Source organism: Hippoglossus stenolepis, chromosome 2, assembly GCF_022539355.2.
Source record: "Hippoglossus stenolepis isolate QCI-W04-F060 chromosome 2, HSTE1.2, whole genome shotgun sequence".
Lineage (NCBI taxonomy): Eukaryota > Metazoa > Chordata > Actinopteri > Pleuronectiformes > Pleuronectidae > Hippoglossus > Hippoglossus stenolepis.
This window is the reverse complement of record NC_061484.1, coordinates 27,761,970-27,786,341: the sequence shown is the minus strand read 5'-3', so window position 1 is coordinate 27,786,341 and position 24,372 is coordinate 27,761,970. Positions and strand designations below refer to the sequence as shown.

General features: G+C 41.6%; 1 protein-coding gene and 3 long non-coding RNA genes across 5 annotated transcripts in view; all 4 read right to left on the bottom strand.

Annotated features, from left to right (window-relative positions):
- LOC124852592 (B-cell receptor CD22-like) overlaps positions 1 to 24,372 on the bottom strand; it is a 483,032-nt gene that overhangs the window by 342,248 nt on the left and 116,412 nt on the right. The window lies entirely within an intron of this gene.
- LOC124852640 lies at positions 6,848 to 8,290 on the bottom strand. 2 transcript variants are annotated; one of them, XR_007033051.1, is made up of 3 exons: positions 7,948 to 8,290; positions 7,121 to 7,663; positions 6,848 to 6,897 (listed from the first exon to the last, which is right to left on the bottom strand). It is a non-coding gene; the product is annotated as an uncharacterized LOC124852640 (long non-coding RNA). The 2 variants fall into 2 exon arrangements; XR_007033050.1 differs by having other exon boundaries at positions 6,886 to 6,897; positions 7,035 to 7,663.
- Positions 12,064 to 22,099, bottom strand: LOC124852648. Its single transcript, XR_007033071.1, has 2 exons — positions 22,056 to 22,099; positions 12,064 to 12,187 (listed from the first exon to the last, which is right to left on the bottom strand). It is a non-coding gene; the product is annotated as an uncharacterized LOC124852648 (long non-coding RNA).
- Positions 19,855 to 21,398, bottom strand: LOC118115944. The gene is made up of 3 exons (XR_007033069.1): positions 21,143 to 21,398; positions 20,369 to 20,997; positions 19,855 to 20,154 (listed from the first exon to the last, which is right to left on the bottom strand). It is a non-coding gene; the product is annotated as an uncharacterized LOC118115944 (long non-coding RNA).

Sequence of the window (24,372 nt, the reverse complement as noted above, 5' to 3'; positions counted from 1 at the left end):
AAATGAAGCATTTAACTACAATATGAGCATGAACACTTTGAAAAAACGATTAAAATTGTCACTGGCAGTGCACCTGCAAGATTACATAGTAAATAAAGACATGAATAAAGATTTCTTTAACAATTGTGTTCATATTACCTATAAGCAGAATCTAGAAAATGAACAGGACAATCATTTTGTATTTCCTTTGTGTTTTTGTTCCATTCCTTTGAGTTTAAACATTAAGGAACGCAGTAGCTTGAGATTATCTCTGAACATTATTTCATTACCTGAGACCAGTACGATATTAAAGGTTATGTAGAAGAGTGTGATCATCTTGTTGTCTTTCATGGCTGACTTTTGGAACGATCATCTGTGGTGTGTTTCATGGCTGCATATGCTGTTCTTCTTAAGTCACACCTCTGTTTCCTGGTAACCCGTACACACATCATCCTCTTCCTGTACCACCTCGTATGACTGCTCTGCTGTGCTGTGTACTGAGGGGTCCACTGAGTGGCCCTAAACTCTTATTTTGTCAAACCATTGTTTTAATAGTCAAGAATTTACTTTCTAATAAGAGCTTTTCCAGCACTCTTGCTTTCCTGCTAAAATCCGGAGGATTGTGTTGAAAGGTTAATGAAACTAAAATGGGAACAAAGCTGGAGATGGAGTTTTGTGAAATACATAATCATCATTTACCCGATGATATGTACGTTTTGCTAAGTCTACCATCTCTGTCTTCAGTCGGGTCTTGATGGCAGGGATGTTGTCAGTACTGATGAACTGTGTTTTGAACCTAGGGTCCAGGAAACAGGCAACATCCAAAAGTTCCTGGATGTTTGGGTTTCCATATTTGTTATTGAGGTATGCTAGGACTTTGGTTTTTATTGATTTAGTCAGGTCAGTGTCCTCAGCATCTTCAGCCAGGACTGATGTGGCAAAAAGGTGGAGAACTGGCTTGAGGTAGGAGATGCTCACATATTCCTCTCCAGAAAGAGCATCTGTAAATTCCAGTAGAGGATGCAGTGCCTTGTGAATTGACTCCAACACGTCAATATCCTGCCAGGTTGGGATGAGGGAGCATGCGTATCGATCACCAGACAATACCTGAGAAATGGCTTTGGCCTGTTCAAGCACCCTGACAATCATCATTTCTTTAGATCCCCATCTTGTTGAGCACTCAGTTATGAGGTTGTGCTCAGGAGTTTGAGATCCCTCTGTGCCTCCGTCAGTGCTGCCTTCTTCTTCCAACTGTGGGAAAAGTGCCCCACCAGCTTCCTGCACAGTGCTGTTGCCCTTGACACTCTGTCATCTTTGAGTGCATTTTCTGAAAGAAATAAAAAGTAGTGTATTACAAACAATTTGGGTTTTGTGATACAAGGCTATCACCATTACACACTCACATTCTCTGTCATTCTGAAATACACACATCCACACCCCTGTCCTCTCTCTATCTCACACACACACAACACATAAACAGTTTGTGTGTTTATTTCGAACATGTAAAAAAATAAAATAAATGCAGGTGGGCATTCCACCACAGACAGACATATAAGCACATAAAATCAAAACACATATTTCAATTTACATATTCGAAAAGGAATGGGGAAGTATGAATTTCTTTCATCCCACCCACTTTCCACAACTCAACATAATTTATATATTTGTATATTCAGCTTCCTGATTACTAATCAACACATTCGATTTTTATACTATAGGCCTACACTGATTTCTGTAAATTGGTGAATCTCTCTCTCTCTTGCACACACACACACACACACACACACACACACACACACACACACACACACACACACACGACATTATAACTTACCAATGGCAAGATGTAATCTGTGCCCAAAACACTGGACCCTCGTCCATTCATTAAGCCGTGCAGCCAGCAACATATTTGACGCGTTGTCCGTCGTGATGCCGACGTGTTTCTCCTCGTGGAGATCTCAGCTGGCAAGCCCCTCTCTCAGGCCGGCTGCAATATTTTCCCCTGTGTGGTCGTCTGGGAAGTACGCAGCTTGTAGGCAGTGAGCTTTGAGGTTGAAATCTTCATCAATAGAATGGACTGTAAGACTCTGGTAAGGCTCAGATGTGCGGCTTGACCACATATCAGTAGTAGTAGCAAAAAACTCCACCGTTTTAAGCTCCGCGGCAACTTTCTCTTTGCACTTTTTGTACAGCTCCGGTATGGCAGTCTGACTGAAGTATGTACGGGAGGGTATACTGTACCGTTTATCAAGCGTATTTATCAATGCCGTGAACCCAAGCTTGGTCACCGTGCTGAGAGGCACCATATCTTTAGCTATGAAGTCGGTTATCGCCCGAGTGATTTCCCGTGCTGTTTTGAATTGCGGTCATATGGAGTGACACGATCAAACATTTCGGTCAGTGATCCCTGTCATGAGGTATTTGGCTTGTCTGGCGCACTGGTGCTCGGCATTTTGGCCATACAACTGTCGTACATGGTTTTATGGTATTTTTTTAAGTGCTGGAACAAGTTTGTAGTGTTACCCCGTGAAGTAGCAACGGTAGCACGGCATGCTCTGCACAACACCTGACAATGCGCAGCATCATCTTTTTTGAAGCCAAAATAATTCCACACCACCGACGTGCTGTTCCTCTTCGTGACTAAAGTCTCAGTTGTGTCAGTTTCTGACTGTTCCGTTGAGCCAGAGGCCATTGTAACAGGTTAAAGGGCAGCATGAAATGTTGATGCAGCCCAGTGCCCTACTCTCTATCGCACATTGTAATCACACGCGTTGCGGTTAGAAAATCGCGTTTTATCATATCGCGATTTTATCGCAAATGCAATTAATCGTTCAGCCCTAATTGTAAGTCACCTTTCTTCCAAACATTGTCAAAGAGCTGAGGCGACCATGTTGGATCAAGTGTGTGTAACTGTCAGGTTAGTTGCAGAGATCTGAAGAGTTGTTGATGGGAGTGTCGCTGCAGTTTGTGACGTTTGATCCTGCAGCTGTATTCAAAAGTCTGGCAGGAAATCAAAAAGCAACTGGGAGTATTTATGATGCTTGAGGTCCCCCTAAAGCATGTGAGAGAGAAGGATGGAGGTGTGCTGGCATTGCACTGGGGTTTTTGTTCATCTACCCTGTGAGTGTGTGTCACTGTGTTCACTGACTGCACAGAAATACAAGCCTTTGTCATCCGGCACCAGATTCTTTACTGTCAATGTCCCACTGTACGTATCAGGCTTGGTGGCTGAGAACTTCCCTTCACTGAATCCAGGTTCATATTCACGGTTTGTGTTTGAAGACATAAACAGTATTTGCTTCAGTGTCTCTCCCGGGAGCTGCCTGTACCAGTACATCTGGTAAAAGTTGGAATCCTTGGTGTGGCTGCAGTGTATTGTTGCATTTTCACCCGTGTTTTTCCACAGTATGGGTGTTTGGGTGACCTCATTGCCATCAGACAGACCTGTGTGTAATTACCGTCACGTTATCAACAAACAAAAAAAAAAGATCAACTATAATAAGAACATGAGTAATTTGATGTAAAGTTTTAATGTTAAGTGGTCGATTTGTATTGTATATTACCTGTTGTCCACAGAAAAAGGACACATGATATGAGAAGGTCTTGTTTGATGCTGGTAATTTCCATGTCAGTCAGAAAGTGTTTGAGTCCTCGTATGTTACAGCGTCATGAAGAGTTGAAGGTGGGAGTGTCACCACATGTAAATCTGTCTGTGTTTTCATGGTGGTTAAACTGGCATAGACCATTTTCCTAAGGAGTTTACAGTCTCAATCGCAGGTTCCAAGTCTTCCTCATTATAGCATGATGGTCCCATTTAGAGTCAAATAGATGAAAAATTACTTTTGCAATGGGGCCTGGAAACCATGTGATTAACAGCAACTCTCATTCAATGGCAGGTGTAGGCTCTAAGTCTTGCTCCTGTATGGCTGCTCCTGGTTTCAAAAGGGAAAAATAAAGATGGTGGTTTCAAGAAGGTAGTTCACAAACCAATGGTTGACATCATGGGAGGTTGCGACTTGTTAATTGGTGATTTGGGTACGTGTGTAAGGGGCTGGCAGCTGATGAAAGAACTTCATGTGCAGGTTTTTGTACTGAGGAGCAGATGATGTGTTTCACTGTGTAAACTAGCAGCACAGAAATACACTGCACTGCTGCTCAGGTTCAGTCCTTCAATTGTTAATGTGCTTGTCTGATCTTTATTCGCGCCCCGTCCATTTTCACACCAGATCCAGTCTCTGGGTATTCCTTGTTAACTACCATGTATCCTAGGGGCTGAAGCTGTGTGTTATGTATCTGCTTGTACCAGAAGATTCGATCATAGTTGTCAATACTGTGTGAACAGCTGATTTTGGCTGTTTCTGCTGGTTTCTTGTAAATGTTAGCTGGACTCTGCTGGACTTTGTGACTGAGAGAGGAACCTGTGGAAAAAAGATAAATGAAGCATTTAACTACAATATGAGCATGAACACTTTGAAAAACAGATTCAAATTGTCACTGGCAGTGCACCTGCAAGATTACATAGTAAATAAAGACATGAATAAAGATTTCTTTAACAATTGTGTTTATATTACCTATAAGCAGAATCTAGTAAATGAACAGGACAATCATTTTGTATTTCCCTAGTGTTTTTGTTCCATCCCTTTGAGTTTAAACATTAAGGAACGCAGTAGTTTGAGATTATCTCTGAACGTTATTTCATTACCTGAGACCAGTACGATATTAAAGGTTATGTAGAAGAGTGTGATCATCTTGTTGTCTTTCATGGCTGACTTTAGGAACGATCATCTGTGGTGTGTTTCATGGCTGCATATGCTGTTCTTCTTAAGTCACACCTCTGTTTCCTGGTAACCCGTACACACATCATCCTCTTCCTGTACCACCTCGTATGACTGCTGTGCTGTGCTGTGTACTGAGGGGTCCACTGAGTGGCCCTAAACTCTTATTTTGTCAAACCATTGTTTTAATAGTCAAGAATTAACTTTCATAATAAGAGCTTTTCCAGCACTCTTGCTTTCCTGCTAAAATTCGGAGGGAATTGTGTTGAAAGGTTAATGGAATTAAAATAGGGACAAAGAGTTTAACAATGTTATACACCAACAGAAAGAATACTTACCTCTTTTATAACAAAATGACAATGCCTCTATTAAATGTAATAATGAATGAACCAAAATCTTCAGGTGCAATTACAAATATTCAGTCCTCTGTGTAGTTTATCAAAGACACTGTCGTCTTCTATTCACTGACCTTGGGATTTGTGATTTTGTGGAGCTTCTAAGTCCCTGGATCACTGTGTTGACTCACAGCACAAAATCCACCCCTGTCCTCAGGCTGCAGCTTCTGCACCAAAGACAGTAGGGACCACAACTCTTCTCTGTTTTTGCTCACTGAAGCCATTTTCCTATTTATGTGGGTGGTTGTATTTGTTTCATCTCCTCCTGGCAGCTGTCGGAACCCATACATCTGCTAGTGTTTGACCCCCTTGCTGTGGCTGCTGTGTCTTGTCACACTTTTAACCTTTGTCTTTTCCATAGTGTAGAGTTTTATGTGACATCGCTTCCACTGGTAAAACCGTGTATAACAGTTAATGGAAATGCTAAAGTAGACGACTCTAAAACTCTGTCATCACCAAAGCAACAGGTGAACTCTGTGAAACAACAACTTCTTATTTGTCATCTTTCTTCCAAACATTGTCAAAGAGCTGAGGCGACCATGTTGGATCAAGTGTGTGTAAGTGTCAGGTTAGTTGCAGAGATCTGAAGAGTTGTTGATGGGAGTGTCGCTGCAGTTTGTGACGTTTGATCCTGCAGCTGTATTCAAAAGTCTGGCAGGAAATCAAAAAGCAACTGGGAGTATTTATGATGCTTGAGGTCCCCCTAAAGCATGTGAGAGAGAAGGATGGAGGAGTGCTGGCATTGCACTGGGGTTTTTGTTCATCTACCCTGTGAGTGTGTGTCACTGTGTTCACTGACTGCACAGAAATACAAGCCTTTGTCATCCGGCACCAGATTCTTTACTGTCAATGTCCCACTGAAGCATCAGGCTTGGTGGCTGAGAACTTCCCTTCACTGAATCCAGTTTCATATTCACGGTTTGTGTTTGAAGACATAAACAGTATTTGCTTCAGCGCCTCTCCCGAGCTGCCTGTACCAGTACATCTGGTAAAGGAGACACCCTTGGTGTGGCTGCAGTGTATTGTTGCATTTTTACCCGTGTTTTTCCACAGTATGGGTGTTTGGGTGACCTCGTGCCATCAGACAGACCTGTGTGTAATTACCGTCACGTTATCAACAAACAAAAAAGAAAGATCAACTATAATAAGAACATGAGTAATTTGATGTAAAGTTTTAATATTAAGTGGTAGATTTGTATTGTATATTACCTGTAGTCCACAGAAAAAGGACACATGATATGAGAAGGTCTTGTTTGATGCTGGTAATATCCATGTCAGTCAGAAAGTGTTTGAGTCCTCGTATGTTACAGCGTCATGAAGAGTTGAAGGTGGGAGTGTCACCACATGTAAATCTGTCTGTGTTTTCATGGTGGTTAAACTGGCATAGACCATTTTCCTAAGGAGTTTAAAGTCTCAATCGCAGGTTCCAAGTCTTCCTCATTATAGCATGATGGTCCCATTTAGAGTCAAATAGATGAAAAATTACTTTTTGCAATGGGGCCTGGAAACCATGTGATTAACACCAACTCTCATTCAATGGCAGGTGTAGGCTCTAAGTCTTGCTCCTGTGTGGCTGCTTCTGGTTTCAAAAGGGAAAAATAAGATGGTGGTTTCAAGAAGGTAGTTCACAAACCAATGGTTGACATCATGGGAGGTTGCGACTTGTTAATTGGTGATTTTGGCTGTTTCTGCTGGTTGCTTGTAAATGTTAGCTGGACTCTGCTGGACTTTGTGACTGAGAGAGGAACCTGTGGAAAAAAGATCAAGAAAGAATCAGACAAAATACAAACACGGATGAACAGAGAAACATAAAACCTCACAAAATCTAATTGAACTAACTTTGGTAAAATAACATAAAAAGTTCTCAAAATAATTTGGACGTTACCTGAAACCAAAATATTGTTTAAAGTCACGCTGAAGATAAAATAATATAGGACAATCATTTTGTGTTCTCTGGCTGTTTGGTTAAACCTTGTTGCAGTGGATCATTGTGTTTTCTTCAGTCCATCAGCAGTTACACCTCCTGTATCAGTCAACTCCCTCTTCTCTCAACTTTATAACTGTCATATCAACTGTCGTTATAGTTCAGAGTAACAGAAAGTACAAATACTGCCACCTAATGAGAGGAGGGTGCGTGTGTAAGGGGCTGGCAGCTGATGAAAGAACCTCATGTGCAGGTTTTTGTACTGAGGAGCAGATGATGTGTTTCACTGTGTAAACTAGCAGCACAGAAATACACTGCACTGCTGTTCAGGTTCAGTCCTTCAATTGTTAATGTGCACGTCTGATCTTTATTCGCACTCCCGTCCATTTTCACACCAGATCCAGGCTCTGGGTATTCCTTGTTTCCATACATGTATCCTAGGAGATGAAGCTGTGTGTTATTTATCTGCTTGTACCAGAATATTTGATCGTATCTGTCAATACTGTGTGAACAGCTGATTTTGGCTGTTTCTGCTGGTTGCTTGTAAATGTTAGCTGGACTCTGCTGGACTTTGTGACTGAGAGAGGAACCTGTGGAAAAAAGATAAATGAAGCTTTTAACTACAATATGAGCATGAACACTTTGAAAAACAGATTAAAATTGTCACTGGCAGTGCACCTGCAAGATTACATATTAAATAAAGACATGAATAAAGATTTCTTTAACAATTGTGTTTATATTACCTATAAGCAGAATCTAGTAAATGAACAGGACAATCATTTTGTATTTCCTTAGTGTTTTTGTTCCATCCCTTTGAGTTTAAACATTAAAGAACGCAGTAGTTTGAGATTATCTCTGAACATTATTTCATTACCTGAGACCAGTACGATATTAAAGGTTATGTAGAAGAGTGTGATCATCTTGTTGTCTTTCATGGCTGACTTTAGGAACGATCATCTGTGGTGTGTTTTCATGGCTGCATATGCTGTTCTTCTTAAGTCACACCTCTGTTTCCTGGTAACCCGTACACACATCATCCTCTTCCTGTACCACCTCGTATGACTGCTGTGCTGTGCTGTGTACTGAGGGGTCCACTGAGTGGCCCTAAACTCTTATTTTGTCAAACCATTGTTTTAATAGTCAAGAATTAACTTTCATAATAAGAGCTTTTCCAGCACTCTTGCTTTCCTGCTAAAATTCGGAGGGAATTGTGTTGAAAGGTTAATGGAATTAAAATAGGGACAAAGAGTTTAACAATGTTATACACCAACAGAAAGAATATTTACTTATTTTATAACAAAATGACAATGCCTCTATTAAATGTAATAATGAATGAACCGGTACATCTGCTAGTGTTTGACCCCCTTGCTGTGGCTGCAGTGTCTTGTCGCACTTTTAACCTTTGTCTTTTCTATAGTGTAGAGTTTTATGTGACATCGCTTCCACCGGTAAAACCTGTGTATAACAGTTAATAGAAATGCTAAACCCTGTGAGTGTGTGTCACTGTGTTCACTGACTGCACAGAAATACAAGCCTTTGTCATCTGGCACCAGATTCTTTACTGTCAATGTCCCACTGTACGTATCAGGCTTGGTGGCTGAGAACTTCCCTTCACTGAATCCAGGTTCATATTCACGGTTTGTGTTTGAAGACATAAACAGTATTTGCTTCAGCGTCTCTCCCGGGAGCTGCCTGTACCAGTACATCTGGAAAAAGTTGGAATCCTTGGTGTGGCTGCAGTGTATTGTTGCATTTTCAACCGTGTCTTTCCACAGTATGGGTGTTTGGGTGACCTCGTTGCCATCAGACAGACCTGTGTGTAATTACCGTCACGTTATCAACAAACAAAAAAAGAAAGATCAACTATAATAAGAACATGATTAATTTGATGTAAAGTTTTAATATTAAGTGGTAGATTTATATTGTATATTACCTGTAGTCCACAGAAAAAGGACACATGATATGAGAAGGTCTTGTTTGATGCTGGTAATATCCATGTCAGTCAGAAAGTGTTTGAGTCCTCGTATGTTACAGCGTCATGAAGAGTTGAAGGTGGGAGTGTCACCACATGTAAATCTGTCTGTGTTTTCATGGTGGTTAAACTGGCATAGACCATTTTCCTAAGGAGTTTACAGTCTCAATCGCAGGTTCCAAGTCTTCCTCATTATAGCATGATGGTCCCATTTAGAGTCAAACAGATGAAAAAGCACTGTATGCAATGGGGCCTGGAAACCATGTGATTAACAGCAACTCTCATTCAATGGCAGGTGTAGGCTCTAAGTCTTGCTCCTGTGTGGCTGCTTCTGGTTTCAAAAGGGAAAAATAAAGATGGTGGTTTCAAGAAGGTAGTTCACAAACCAATGGTTGACATCATGGGAGGTTGCGACTTGTTAATTGGTGATTTTGGCTGTTTCTGCTGGTTTCTTGTAAATGTTAGCTGGACTCTGCTGGACTTTGTGACTGAGAGAGGAACCTGTGGATAAAAGATCAAGAAAGAATCAGACAAAATATAAACACGGATGAACAGAGAAACATAAAACCTCACAAAATCGAATTGAAATAGCTGTGGTAAAATAAAATAAAAAGTTCTCAAAATAATTTTGAGAGACTTAATGTACACAAACAAATCTTGAAAAATAAATTCAGGAAACAATAAAAATTGGTTCACTAAATAATTTTGATGTTACCTGAAACCAAAATATTGTTTAAAGTCATGCTGAAGATAAAATAAAATAGGACAATCATTTTGTGTTCTCTGGCTGTTTGGTTAAACCTTGTTGCAGTGGATCATTGTGTTTTCTTCAGTCCATCAGCAGTTACACCTCCTGTATGAGTGAACTCCCTCTTCTCCCAACTTTATAACTGTCATATCAACTCTCGCTACAGTTCAGAGTAACAGAAAGTACAAATACTGCCCCCTAATGAGAGGAGGGTACGTGTGTAAGGTGCTGGCAGCTGATGAAAGAACCTCATATGCAGGTTTTTGTACTGAGGAGCAGATGATGTGTTTCACTGTGTAAACTAGCAGCACAGAAATACACTGCACTGCTGCTCAGGTTCAGTCCTTCGATTTTTAATGTGCACGTCTGATCTTTATTCGCGCTCCCGTCCATTTTCACACCAGATCCAGTCTCTGGGTATTCAGAGTTACCTAACATGTATCCCAGGAGCTGAAGCTGTGTGTTATTTATCTGCTTGTACCAGAGGATTTGATTGTAGCTGTCAATACTGTGTGAACAGCTGATTTTGGCTGTTTCTTCTGGTTTCTTGTAAATGTTAGCTGGACTCTGCTGGACTTTGTGACTGAGAGAGGAACCTGTGGAAAAAAGATCGAGAAAGCATCAGACAAAATACAAATACTGATGAATTAAAAAACAGAGAAACATAAAACTTCACAAAATCTAATTGAACTAACTTTGGTAAAATAACATAAAAAGTTCTCAAAATAATTTGGACGTTACCTGAAACCAAAATATTGTTTAAAGTCACGCTGAAGATGAAATAAAATAGGACAATCATTTTGTGTTCTCTGGCTGTTTGGTTAAACCTTGTTGCAGTGGATCATTGTGTTTTCTTCAGTCCATCAGCAGTTACACCTCCTGTATCAGTCAACTCCCTCTTCTCTCAACTTTATAACTGTCATATCAACTCTCGCTATAGATCAGACTCTGAACCCGTCGATCGCGATCTACCGGTCGATCTCACATCTTCACTGTCGATCCCAGAACTCTCTGGACTCACTGGCTGCGGTTGCGCCGCAGATCAGCTGTGTGTCAGTTGTCTGTTGTTCAAACGACAGAGTGTCGGCTACTGGCGGCGGAGCCGCTGGTTTATCGACTGCATTGCCTTCGAAACCAGTTGGTTTATGTACTAAACTAAACACCAGGACTCTACGGTCTGAAGACCTGCATCTTCCAGTCTGTCGATAACAATCAAAGCCCCGTTAGAACAAATGAATGGATTCAGAAAGTGAAACGCTGGAGTGCTTTTACTTTGAAACGGGTTCGGGAAGTGTTGTAAATAGGTTTCTGTCATATACAGATAAACATTGTGTTTCACTGAACAATAAACTGAGAAAATGATCTTTCACCTGAGTTTTAATGTTTATCTGTTGATATTATGTCACAAACATGCATTTTAAAACGTTAAAACCACTTTCTGCATGCGTTTCAAAATAAAAGCACTCCAGCGATTCTGTTGACAGAATCCCTTCTTTTGTTTAAAAAGTGTTTTTTATTGTGAAATATTTGCAGGAGCGATAGACGCACGGCTTCATGCTGTTTAGTACTTGTATTTATTTGAGTACAAGGAATACTTTCAGACAAGGAAATAGTCATATTTATGGCCATATTCAAGGCAAAGCCTATGTAAAAACATTGTGCTGCAGCAGCAGCTCCTCTGCAGAACATATTGTTGAACTGAAGCTAAATATTGTGCACTGAACAGATGCTGTAAATATGAATTGATATTAATGTGAATATTGTGCATTGAATAGATAAAGTTGCACAACTGCCTTTCTTTGTGTATATTTATGCTTGTACATTCAGCCTTTAACAGAAAATGCAAAAACTAATAAATATGACCCTCCTAAGTGGGTTTTTTGGAAGACATCAGGGTGGTAGATCTCAGCTTACGTTTGGAATTTAAAAGTGATCTTTGGCTCGAAAAGGTTGGTGATCACTGGTTCAGAGTAACAGAAAGTACAAATACTGCCTCCTAATGAGAGGAGGGTACGTGTGTAAGGGGCTGGCAGCTGATGAAAGAACCTCGTGTGCAGGTTTTTGTACTGAGGAGCAGATGATGTGTTTCACTGTGTAAACTAGCAGCACAGAAATACACTGCACTGCTGTTCAGGTTCAGTCCTTCAATTGTTAATGTGCTCGTCTTATCTTTATACGCGCTCCCGTCCATTTTAACACCAGATCCAGTCTCTGGGTATTCCTTGTTTCCATACATGTATCCTAGGAGCTGAAGCTGTGTGTTATTTATCTGCTTGTACCAGAAGATTCGATCATAGTTGTCAATACTGTGTGAACAGCTGATTTTGGCTGTTTCTGCTGGTTTCTTGTAAATGTTAGCTGGACTCTGCTGGACTTTGTGACTGAGAGAGGAACCTGTGGAAAAAAGATCGAGAAAGAATCAGACAAAATACAAATACTGATGAATTTAAAAACTGAGAAACATAAAACTTCACAAAATGAAGTAACTTTGGTAAAATAGCATAAAAGTTCTCAAAATAATTTGGACGTTACCTGAAACCAAAATATTGTTTAAAGTCACGCTGAAGATAAAATAAAATAGGACAATCATTTTGTGTTCTCTGGCTGTTTGGTTAAACCTTGTTGCAGTGGATCATTGTGTTTTCTTCAGTCCATCAGCAGTTACACCTCCTGTATCAGTCAACTCCCTCTTCTCTCAACTTTATAACTGTCATATCAACTCTCGCTACAGTTCAGAGTAACAGAAACTACAAATACTGCCACCTAATGAGAGGAGGGTGCGTGTGTAAGGGGCTGGCAGCTGATGAAAGAACCTCATGTGCAGGTGTGATGGAAATTCATCTTGAGATTTGAAATAATGTAATTCTCAGACTGGAGTTGCCTTTGAGTCTTTATAATAGTAAACTCTGCAGAGGTTACACAACAAGCACGGGTGCTCATAATGGAACTGGCCGCAAGTTCACAAAAGCCAGAACTTATACAAAGAGGCGTTTTATAAAACATAATATGAAAAAAGACATGAAAGACATGAGATCATCATCTGTGTCTGTCCGTCCGCTGTAGCAGTTGGAAGAAAAACATCACCAAATAAGGGCATGCACCCTGTTGATCAAGGTCATAGCAGTGAGACACCACCAAGTAAGGGTTCCATCCTGTCAGGTAGACAGTATCACAGCAGTTAGACACCTGGTCAGGGGGATTTCCAATACCTTAGACACTGGTCAGTTGAATTTTCCACTACACTTCCCCCTTTGATCATCAATAAAAATATGATCACTAACGAAAAATAATCAAGAAACATCATAATCAACATCATAATCATAGAAGAATATTGACGAGTCTTCAACCCACGCACTTTGCGTACGTACAGGGTCACATCCACCACGGAGAGGTTCTAGAACATCGATGCATGGTGGGGAGGTGCAATAGGTAGCCGCTGCTGTTTTGTGGAAAGAAAAAAGTTATTTTCCTGTAATTGAGCAAGCATTTAAAATGAAAATGGAAGGAAATCAGGTCAAACAACATCATCATCTCATTAACCATTATCAAAATTTAACATACTGTATTGATTGGCAAAAGTAACTTATATTAAAATGTAATAAAACGTTAAATGTCAACATACAGTATATCTAAGGTTGAAAATATGCAGTAAAAACTTTTTTAATTCTTGCTAGGAAGTAAAAATTGATTAAGTATGTACAAACTTCATAAAGTAACTCACATCAACCTTAAAAATTCACAGAGATTCAAATTAAAGCATCATAAAATATGAAGTTGAAAGGATAATTGCAGTAGCTGTTTTTGTCTAGTGAAATCATTAAGAAAACACATAAGCAAGCTGGGGGGAGAAAATAACATTAAAAAACCCTAAAATTGAGTATCGTCAGAAGAATCATCTGTGCTGTCAGTGTCCAGGTAGGGAGGGATGGAGAATAAGTTACGGATCAAGGGGACCTGAATCACTTCTCTTGTGTCTAGTCAAATTTGCATGTGCTGGATGGTTCTGAGAGGACACTGTAGGAAAAGAGGAGTTCGTTAGATCATCAGAGACTTTTACAGGAGTGCGTCTAGACAGAATAATGTGCAAAATAATAGTAGAGGAGATCATGGGTAACACGTATAGCGAGCCTCTCAGGCCAGACAACCCTGGATGTCGAAACGGATGCCATGGCCTGTCCATGGTCTCAGTTGTCAGGCAGATTTCTTGTGTGTTGTGGCAGAACGCTCGTGTGGTTAATCATACAACACTCTCGGTGCTTCTCAACCTGTGGAAGTATCAATGTGTGTGCTTTGAGTTGAAGGCGTCAGCTGGTCAGATGGAGCTGGTACTCATTTGCAGTGGCTGGCGTGGATCCAGGTGGCTCTTTCAGCAACTTTCACTGCTGTGTGGGTTGTGAGCAGTACCTGGTAGGGCCCTTGCCACCTGTTTCCTGATGTCTGAAAGAGAAGAAGTCAGGTTAGACCAATAGGACAACATATCAAGTCTGTGGATGGAAGCGGAGAAGACGGAGGATCCACACCAATGTGGGGTTCGTTTTCTCATCCTCATGTACATCAGCACCAGAGGCAGGACTTTTGTCGATGCAAGACCTGTACCTTCACAGCACTTTGCAAGTTTAGTTTTAAGTGTGCCGTTCTCTCATTCCACAGTTCCACCACTGGCTGGATGATATGCACAGTGTGTTCGCACATCCATAGTTAGATGAGAACCGAGTTGTTTGACAGCTTCGTTTAGGAAGTGTTTGCCGTTGTCTCTGGAAATTCTGCTAGGAATTCCCCATTGTGGAATAATGTCTCTTAACAATGCAAAATGGCAGACAGAAGATATGTGATGAGACCGTGGTGTGCTATCTTTTTACCAGAAGATGTGAGGAAGTTTCTGTGTTGCCAAAGGGCGCCAAAATCATGAGTTACACCGAACGCATATCTGGAGTCAGTGTAGACTGTGAGTGTTTTACCAGTAGCCAATTTGCATGCTTCCGTGAGTGCGATGAACTCTACTGCCTGGGCTGAGAGGTGATGAGGAAGAGAACTCGAGAGGAGCACTTCGTTATCTGAACAAACAGAAAAACCAACACAGTTAGTACCAGAGACAGGGTCACGTGAGGCGGACCCATCGACATACAGAATCAAGTCAGAGTTAGAAAGAGGTTTGTCAGAGAGGTCAGGTCGTGGGGAACACTGGACTTGAAGTTCAGCCACACAGTTGTGTTCTTCCCCGTCATCCGGAAGCGGAAGAAGCGTGGCTGGGTTCAAAGTTGAACAGCGTTTCACTGTGATGTTGGGCATGTCAAGAAGAACAGTGTGATACCTCAACCAGCGAGCAGCAGAAAGATGTGAGGTCTTCTGTTCTGTAAGAATGAGAGACACAGCATGAGGAACAAGGAGTGTCAAGTCAGAGTAACCTACTATGTCTCGTGAGGCAAGGACGGCTTTTTTCACAGGCGGCCACTGCACGCAAACAACGTGGAAGGCCAGCTGCCACCGGATCAAGTTCGGCGGAGAAGTAGGCGACAGGGCGATATTTGTCACCATGAGACTGAAGGAAGACGGAAGTCATGCAGCGGTCTCTCTCATCCACAGCCTGAACAAAAGGTTTGTCAGGGTTAGGGAGAGCAAGAGTGGGAGATTGCTGCAGCGTCTTCTTCAGTGTGACAAATGCCTCGTCTGCCTCTGGAGTCCAAACCACATGTTCGTGAGGAGTGAGTGATTTGCCATGGTACAGAGCACCTAAGGGGCTTCAAGAAGAGCAAAGTCAGGAATGAACGTTCTACGATGAATGACATGAGTTGTTTCTTCGTCAAGGGTTTAGGTATGTTAACAATAGCTTCTGATCTCTTATCAGACAGGGATTTGCCATCTTTGGTGACGACATGACCCAGAAACGTGACAGTTTGTTGAACAAACTAGTTTGCTGAGGCTGACTTTATGGCCCTCACGAGCCAGATGTCTCAGCAAAGCGATCGTATCTGTTTCACATTGCTCCTGTGTGGGACTGGCAATTAGTAGATCATCAACATACTGCAAGAGAACTGAACCCGGAGTGAGGATGAGGGGTTCAAGACTGTTCCTGAGAGCCTGATTGTATAATGATGGAGATTCACAGTAGCCTTGACATAGGCATGTGAAAATGTAGGCCTTGGTTTCAAAATTAAAAGCTAACCAGTACTGGCTGTCCCTGTGGACAGGAACACTAACAAAAAAGCATTGGATAAGTCTACAACCGAAAACCACGCTGCATTAGACGGAATTTGGGAAAGCAGCGTGTATGGGTCGGGAACAATATGCGATCAAGCAATTACAGCATCATTCACAGCCTTCAGATCCTGCACAAACCGCCACTCAGTAGGTTGACCTTTGTCTCTGATCTTCTTAACTGGGAACAGTGGAGTGCGGACCGCTGAATCAGGGCAGGGGACAATTACACCAGCCTGCAAAAATGATTCAAAAACAGGACGTATCCCCTCCACTGCATTCTGTCTGAGTGGATATTGTTGTTTACATGGCCTATAATCAGATTTTGGAGTGATTTTGACTGGATCACAGTTTCTGATGAGGCCCACATCCTATTTGTCCTTTGCCCACAGTGTTTCAGGCAGATCTGAAAGTAAAGGAGAAACATCAGAGGGGCTGGACAACATTGCATAAGAATGAAGGTGATTTTCAGTCACAACAAATGAGCGTGTGGCTGGAGAACAGAAGGTTGGAGACATTTTTAGATCAAATGCACTCAGACTGGGTGAATACATTACGTCAGGCGTGGTTGTGGGTTGCCAATCAACGGCAGCCTGGCATGATCTGACAAATGGGCCTAAGTCTTGCCACTGGTCATCATGGGACTTGGAGAGCGAGATGTGAGGGCTGGAATTCGAGACACGAAACAGTGCCATCTGATGGTCAGTGAGTGAGACGGAAGCTGCACTTCTGGAACCAGACCAAAAAATATTGGACACTTTTCAGAGAATCATCAGGAAAAGGCAAAAACAGAGATTCATAAACGTGATCTGCTGTGTCTGTCACATGTGAAGTGCAATGCAATGAATCAGTGTGCATAAAATCAGAAAAAAGGGGTGACGAGAGAGTGTGACGTGGAGAGCAGATCAGTGGAGGCATTTTTAGGAAGTTGCCACTGATATACAAACAGCTGCTCATGTGTGGTCTGTGACATTGTGAAGAAGAATTGTGCGTAACCGTCACTCCATCAGGGGAGGATACTAAATTGAAGCCTAACACAATCATCAAATCTCTTTCTAATAGATTAATTGGGCAACAGGGAGACAACAGAAAATCATGTTCAAACCTTATGGGATGTTTGTCAAACCGAGCGGCGCATTTGAGAGGTTTTGTGAAATTTTCTTTTACAGTGGCACCGCTGGCACCTTGAGAGAATATAAAGCGACCACTCATCTCAGGAGATGTGGGCAAATCTGACATCCTAACCACAGAATAACCTGCACCAGAGTCGACCATGAAATTAAGTTTGTGACCGTTAACACACAGTTCGAATTGAGGCATTTTCTTAAAAGCATCACTATTGTACTTAACATAAGAACCACAAAGTTGTGTTAGCTCTGGTGTGTGTGTGTGTGTGCGGTTAGTTTAGCAAGCGATTTCTTCATTGCTGGAGCTTTTGTGTGTATGTGCAGTTAGAATTGCAAGCGATTTCTTCATTGCTTTGGCATGTATGTATCTGTGTTTCACTTCCCTTTCTCTGATCCTCGGCGGGTGTATTGGTCGTCTCCCCCCCCGTCTGCCTCTCCTCACTTTCTGTAGTTCAGTCGGCAGTGAAAGTTCTTGTCTCCCCGTCCTCTCGCCGTTGGGGGCAGTTCTTTGCCCAGTGTCCTTTTTGTCTGCAGATTAAACACTCATCTCTGGCAAGTGGGGGTCGTCGAGAGAAACCTCTCCCACGGCCACGTCCGCGACCGCGCCCCTCTCTTCCTGGTTCAGTGAAGTTGGCTCTGCTATCAGTGTTATCTTGTCTGTGTGGCCTTGACAGGGCAGACACAGCCTGCATCATGGTTAGCTGTGCTTTCTGGAGTTGTTGATCCTTTTTCTGCTGAGCTTTGTCTTTGGTTTCTTTGTGTTGACGTTCAGCATTTTCAGCATGACGTCTGACCTCTGTCAAGCGAGCATCCTCAAGCCCAATGCAGGTGTGGCCTACGTCTGCCCGTAGTGGGGGGAGCAGACCATTCAAGAAGGCCTGTTTCAGATGTGTTTCATAAGCCCCTGGCTCGTTGCCAAGGGTGTCAGGTATGGGGATGCCTCTGTGTTGATTAAACAGGACGGTCAGACGTGTGAGGAAATCTCCTACGGTTTTGCCTGGTTGTTGTTTGCACCCCGTTATTTTGGACATGTCAATTTTATTGGGGAAGGCGGTCCTCAGGGCGTTGAGGAGTGTGTTGAGAGCGTTGACGTATGCTGCATTAACCGCATCATCCCAGTCTGGTGAAGTCAGACGGAGGTCTCCCCCACAGTGCGGACATATCTTTGCAAAGTCAGTGGGGCCTAAAGATGAGGAAGAGGTGGCGTCATCATTCAGTCCTCCCGCTGCCCCATCTCCATAGACTGGAGAGTGGTGGGTGGAGTCTGAGATGGGTTGATTGGTGGATTCTGGTCTCTGCACATCATCATGGAGGAGGGTTTTGTCGTAGGTGAGGAGGAAGGCAGGCGTTGAGGAGAGGACTGCCACACCCTGTAATGGAGAATACAGAGATCTATATGATTTCTTTTCAACTTTCTCAGTTTCCTTCTTATCAACCTTAGCCATCTGTTTAAATGTTTGTTTTCTGTCCCTACACTCTGCCTCTTTTTCCCACATTTCAAGACACTTTCTTATTATCTTCTGTCTTTCCACATTGCGACCTTGATTTATTTATTTATTTATTTTTTCTCTTTTTTTTTTTTTTGTTGCTTTTTAATTCTTCCTCTTTCTCGAGGAGTTTCTCTCTTAAAAGTTTAATTTTTTTCGACAATAAATGACCCGTTATGAGGAAAAGCAAAGTCTCTGGACCATATTGGAAGAAAATGTCACACTTTCCCGTCCTCACTCTTGCAACCATAAAGCCCACCATTTGGACTTTCTGGGTTCTGAAGTCCCTGACTTCCTTGTTACCCATCCTTATCAATTAAGTGTATGAAATCGTGCACATCTACAATTTCCTTGAACACTCAATTTAAGACGTGGACGTCTCCACGAATCCTTGTTTCTTTCTCCGGCAAAACAGGAAAAAGCCTTCAACAAGGATGATTGCCAAAGGACGAGTCAGATTAACATCATTAATCCACAATAATCCAGAGAGAATGACTAATACACCCTCCAAATAAAACCCTTTAAATGTATTATTTCTTATGTTTGATTTTGTATTTGAGAAATCATCTAAACAGTCATGAAAATCAGAATTTCAACATCTCACCAGATATAAGATGACCAAAGAGAGGTCTTTGGATCCCTGTGAAGAAGGTCCGGAACCCAAGTTATTTCGGCCCTCTCTTCTCTTAACTGTTGGAGGTAGAGGCAGAAGATTTTCTCTCCTGGGTGATCAGCCACCGAAGACTTCTCGTGTCCAGACGATCTTTCAAGGGATCCTGTTCGTGACGCCAAGTTTGTGATGGAAATTCATCTTGAGATTTGAAATAATGAAATTCTCAGACTGGAGTTGCCTTTGAGTCTTTATAATAGTAAACTCTGCAGAGGTTACACAACAAGCACAGGTGCTCAAAATGGAACTGGCCGCAAGTTCACAAAAGCCAGAACTTATACAAAGAGGCGTTTTATAAAACATAATATGAAAAAAGACATGAAAGACATGAGATCATCATCTGTGTCTGTCCGTCCGCTGTAGCAGTTGGAAGAAAAACATCACCAAATAAGGGCATGCACCCTGTTGATCAAGGTCATAGCAGTGAGACACCACCAAGTAAGGGTTCCATCCTGTCAGGTAGACAGTATCACAGCAGTTAGACACCTGGTCAGGGGGATTTCCAATACCTTAGACACTGGTCAGTTGAATTTTCCACTACACAGGTTTTTGTACTGAGGAGCAGATGATGTGTTTCACTGTGTAAACTAGCAGCACAGAAATACACTGCACTGCTGTTCAGGTTCAGTCCTTCAATTGTTAATGTGCTCGTCTTATCTTTATTCGCGCTCCCGTCCATTTTCACACCAGATCCAGTCTCTGGGTATTCCTTGTTTCCAAACATGTATCCCAGGAGCTGAAGCTGTCTGTTATTTATCTGCTTGTACCAGAAGATTTGATCATAGTTGTCAATACTGTGTGAACAGCTGATTTTGGCTGTTTCTGCTGGTTTCTTGTAAATGTTAGCTGGACTCTGCTGGACTTTGTGACTGAGAGAGGAACCTGTGGAAAAAAGATCAAGAAAGAATCAGACAAAATACAAACACGGATGAACAGAGAAACATAAAACCTCACAAAATCTAATTGAACTAACTTTGGTAAAATAGAATAAAAAGTTCTCAAAATAATTTTGAGAGATTTAATGTACACAAACAAATCTTGAAAAATAAATTCAGGAAACTATAAAAATTAGTTCACTCAATAATTTTGACGTTACCTGAAACCAAAATATTGTTTAAAGTCACGCTGAAGATGAAATAAAATAGGACAATCATTTTGTGTTCTCTGGCTGTTTGGTTAAACCTTGTTGCAGTGGATCATTGTGTTTTCTTCAGTCCATCAGCAGTTACACCTCCTGTATGAGTCAACTCCCTCTTCTCTCAACTTTATAACTGTCATATCAACTCTCGCTACAGTTCAGAGTAATAGAAAGAACAAATACTGCCCCCTAATGAGAGGAGGGTACGTGTGTAAGGGGCTGGCAGCTGATGAAAGAACTTCATGTGCAGGTTTTTGTACTGAGGAGCAGATGATGTGTTTCACTGTGTAAACTAGCAGCACAGAAATACACTGCACTGCTGTTCAGGTTCAGTCCTTCAATTGTTAATGTGCTTGTCTGATCTTTATTCGCGCTCCCGTCCATTTTCACACCAGATCCAGGCTCTGAAACTCCAGAGTTACCTACCATGTATCCTAGGAGCTGAAGCTGTGTGTTATTTATCTGCTTGTACCAGAAGATTCGATTGTAGCTGTCAATACTGTGTGAACAGCTGATTTTGGCTGTTTCTGCTGGTTTCTTGTAAATGTTAGCTGGACTCTGCTGGACTTTGTGACTGAGAGAGGAACCTGTGGAAAAAAGATCGAGAAAGCATCAGACAAAATACAAACACTGATGAATTTAAAAACTGAGAAACATAAAACTTCACAAAATCTAATTGAACTAACTTTGGTAAAATAACATAAAAAGTTCTCAAAATAATTTGGACGTTACCTGAAACCAAAATATTGTTTAAAGTCACGCTGAAGATAAAATAATATAGGACAATCATTTTGTGTTCTCTGGCTGTTTGGTTAAACCTTGTTGCAGTGGATCATTGTGTTTTCTTCAGTCCATCAGCAGTTACACCTCCTGTATCAGTCAACTCCCTCTTCTCTCAACTTTATAACTGTCATATCAACTCTCGCTACAGTTCAGAGTAACAGAAAGTACAAATACTGCCACCTAATGAGAGGAGGGTACGTGTGTAAGGGGCTGGCAGCTGATGAAAGAACCTCATGTGCAGGTTTTTGTAATGAGGAGCAGATGATGTGTTTCACTGTGTAAACTAGCAGCACAGAAATACACTGCACTGCTGTTCAGGTTCAGTCCTTCGATTGTTAATGTGCACGTCTGATCTTTTTTCGCGTTCCCGTCTATTTTCACACCAGATCCAGTCTCTGGGTTTTCCATGTTTGCTACCATGTATCCTAGGAGCTGAAGCTGTGTGTTATTTATCTGCTTGTACCAGAGGATTACATTGTAGCTGTCAATACTGTGTGAACAGCTGATTTTGGCTGTTTCTGCTGGTTGCTTGTAAATGTTAGCTGGACTCTGCTGGACTTTGTGACTGAGAGAGGAACCTGTGGAAAAAAGATAAATGAAGCTTTTAACTACAATATGAGCATGAACACTTTGAAAAACATATTAAAATTGTCACTGACAGTGCACCTGCAAGATTACATAATAAATAAAGACATGAATAAAGATTTCTTTAACAATTGTGTTTATATTACCTACAAGCAGAATCTAGTAAATGAATAGGACAATCATTTTGTATTTCCCTAGTGTTTTTGTTCCATCTCTTTGAGTTTAAACATTAAGGAACGCAGTAGTTTGAGATTATCTCTGAACATTATTTCATTACCTGAGACCAGTACGATATTAAAGGTTATGTAGAAGAGTGTGATCATCTTGTTGTCTTTCATGGCTGACTTTAGGAACGATCATCTGTGGTGTGTTTTCATGGCTGCATATGCTGTTCTTCTTAAGTCACACCTCTGTTTCCTGGTAACCCGTACACACATCATCCTCTTCCTGTACCACCTCGTATGACTGCTCTGCTGTGCTGTGTACTGGGGTCCACTGAGTGGCCCTAAACTCTTATTTTGTTAAACCATTATTTTAATAGTCAAGAATTAACTTTCATAATAAGAGCTTTTCCAGCACTCTTGCTTTCCTGCTAAAATTCAGAGGGAATTGTGTTGAAAGGGTAATGCAATTAAAATAGGGACAAAGAGTTTAACAATGTTATACACCAACAGAAAATATATTTACCTCTTTTATAACAAAATGACAATGCCTATATTAAATGTAATAATTAATGAACCAAAATCTTCAGGTGCAATTACAAATACTCAGTCCTCTGTGTAGTTTATCAAAGACACTGTCATCTTCTATTCACTGACCTTGGGATTTTGTGGAGCTTCCTAAGTCGCCTGGATCACTGTGTTGACTCACAGCACAAAAATCCACCCCCCTGTCCTCAGGCTGCAACTTCTGCACCGTCAAAGATGCAGTCGGACCACAACACTTCTCTGTTTTTGCTCACTGAAGCCATTTTCCTATTTATGTGGGGGTTGTATTTGCTTCATCGCCTCCCCTGGCAGCTGTCGGAACCAGTACATCTGCTAGTGTTTGACCCCTTGCTGTGGCTGCTGTGTCTTGTCACACTTTTACCTTGTTCTTTCCATAGTGTAGAGTTTTATGTGACATCGCTTCCAACGGTAAAACCTGTGTATAACAGTTAATGGAAATGTTAAAGTAGACGACTCTAAAACTCTGTCATCACCAAAGCCACAGGTGAACTCTGTGAAACAACAACTTCTTATTGTCATTCACCTTTCTTCCAAACATTGTCAAAGAGCTGAGACGACCATGTTGGATCAAGTCTGTGTAACTGTCAGGTTAGTTGCAGAGATCTGAAGAGTTGTTGATGGGAGTGTCGCTGCAGTTTGTGACGTTTGATCCTGCAGCTGTATTCAAAAGTCTGGCAGGAAATCAAAAAGCAACTGGGAGTATTTATGATGCTTGAGGTCCCCCTAAAGCATGTGAGAGAGAAGGATGGAGGAGTGCTGGCATTGCACTGGGGTTTTTGTTCATCTACCCTGTGAGTGTGTGTCACTGTGTTCACTGACTGCACAGAAATACAAGCCTTTGTCATCCGGCACCAGATTCTTTACTGTCAATGTCCCACTGTACGTATCAGGCTTGGTGGCTGAGAACTTCCCTTCACTGAATCCAGTTTCATATTCACGGTTTGTGTTTGAAGACATAAACAGTATTTGCTTCAGCGTCTCTCCCGGGAGCTGCCTGTACCAGTACATCTGGTAAAAGGTGAACCCTTGGTGTGGCTGCAGTGTATTGTTGCATTTTCACCCGTGTCTTTCCACAGTATGGGTGTTTGGGTGACCTCGTTGCCATCAGACAGACCTGTGTGTAATTACCGTCACGTTATCAACAAACAAAAATAAAATCAACTATAATAAGAACCTTCTTAATTTGATGTAATGTTTTAATGTTAAGTGGTCCATTTGTATTGTATATTACCTGTAGTCCACAGAAAAAGGACACATGAAATGAGAAGGTCTTGTTTGATGCTGGTAATTTCCATGTCAGTCAGAAAGTGTTTGAGTCCTCGTATGTTACAGCGTCATGAAGAGTTGTGACGTTACTCCACAGAAAGGACCTCCTATTACAATCTCTGATCTTTGAGAGGTTAGAATGTTTTACTCCAGGTGCAAGAGTCATGTGAGCTTTGATACAAAGATGACAACTGTGTGATGGTGAGGTTTTTGTAGGGGCTGGCAGCTGATGAAAGAACTTCATGTGCAGGTTTTTGTACTGAGCAGCAGATGATGTGTGTCACTGTGTAAACTAGCAGCACAGAAATACACTGCACTGCTGTTCAGGTTCAGTCCTTCAATTGTTAATGTGCTTGTCTGATCTTTATTCGCGTTCCCTTCCATTTTCACACCAGATCCAGTCTCTGGAAGTTCAGAGTTACCTACCATGTATCCTAGGAACTGAAGCTGTGTGTTATTTATCTGCTTGTACCAGAGGATTGCATTGTAGCTGTCAATACTGTGTGAACAGCTGATTTTGGCTGTTTCTGCTGGTTTCTTGTAAATGTTAGCTGGACTCTGCTGGACTTTGTGACTGAGAGAGGAACCTGTGGAAAAAGA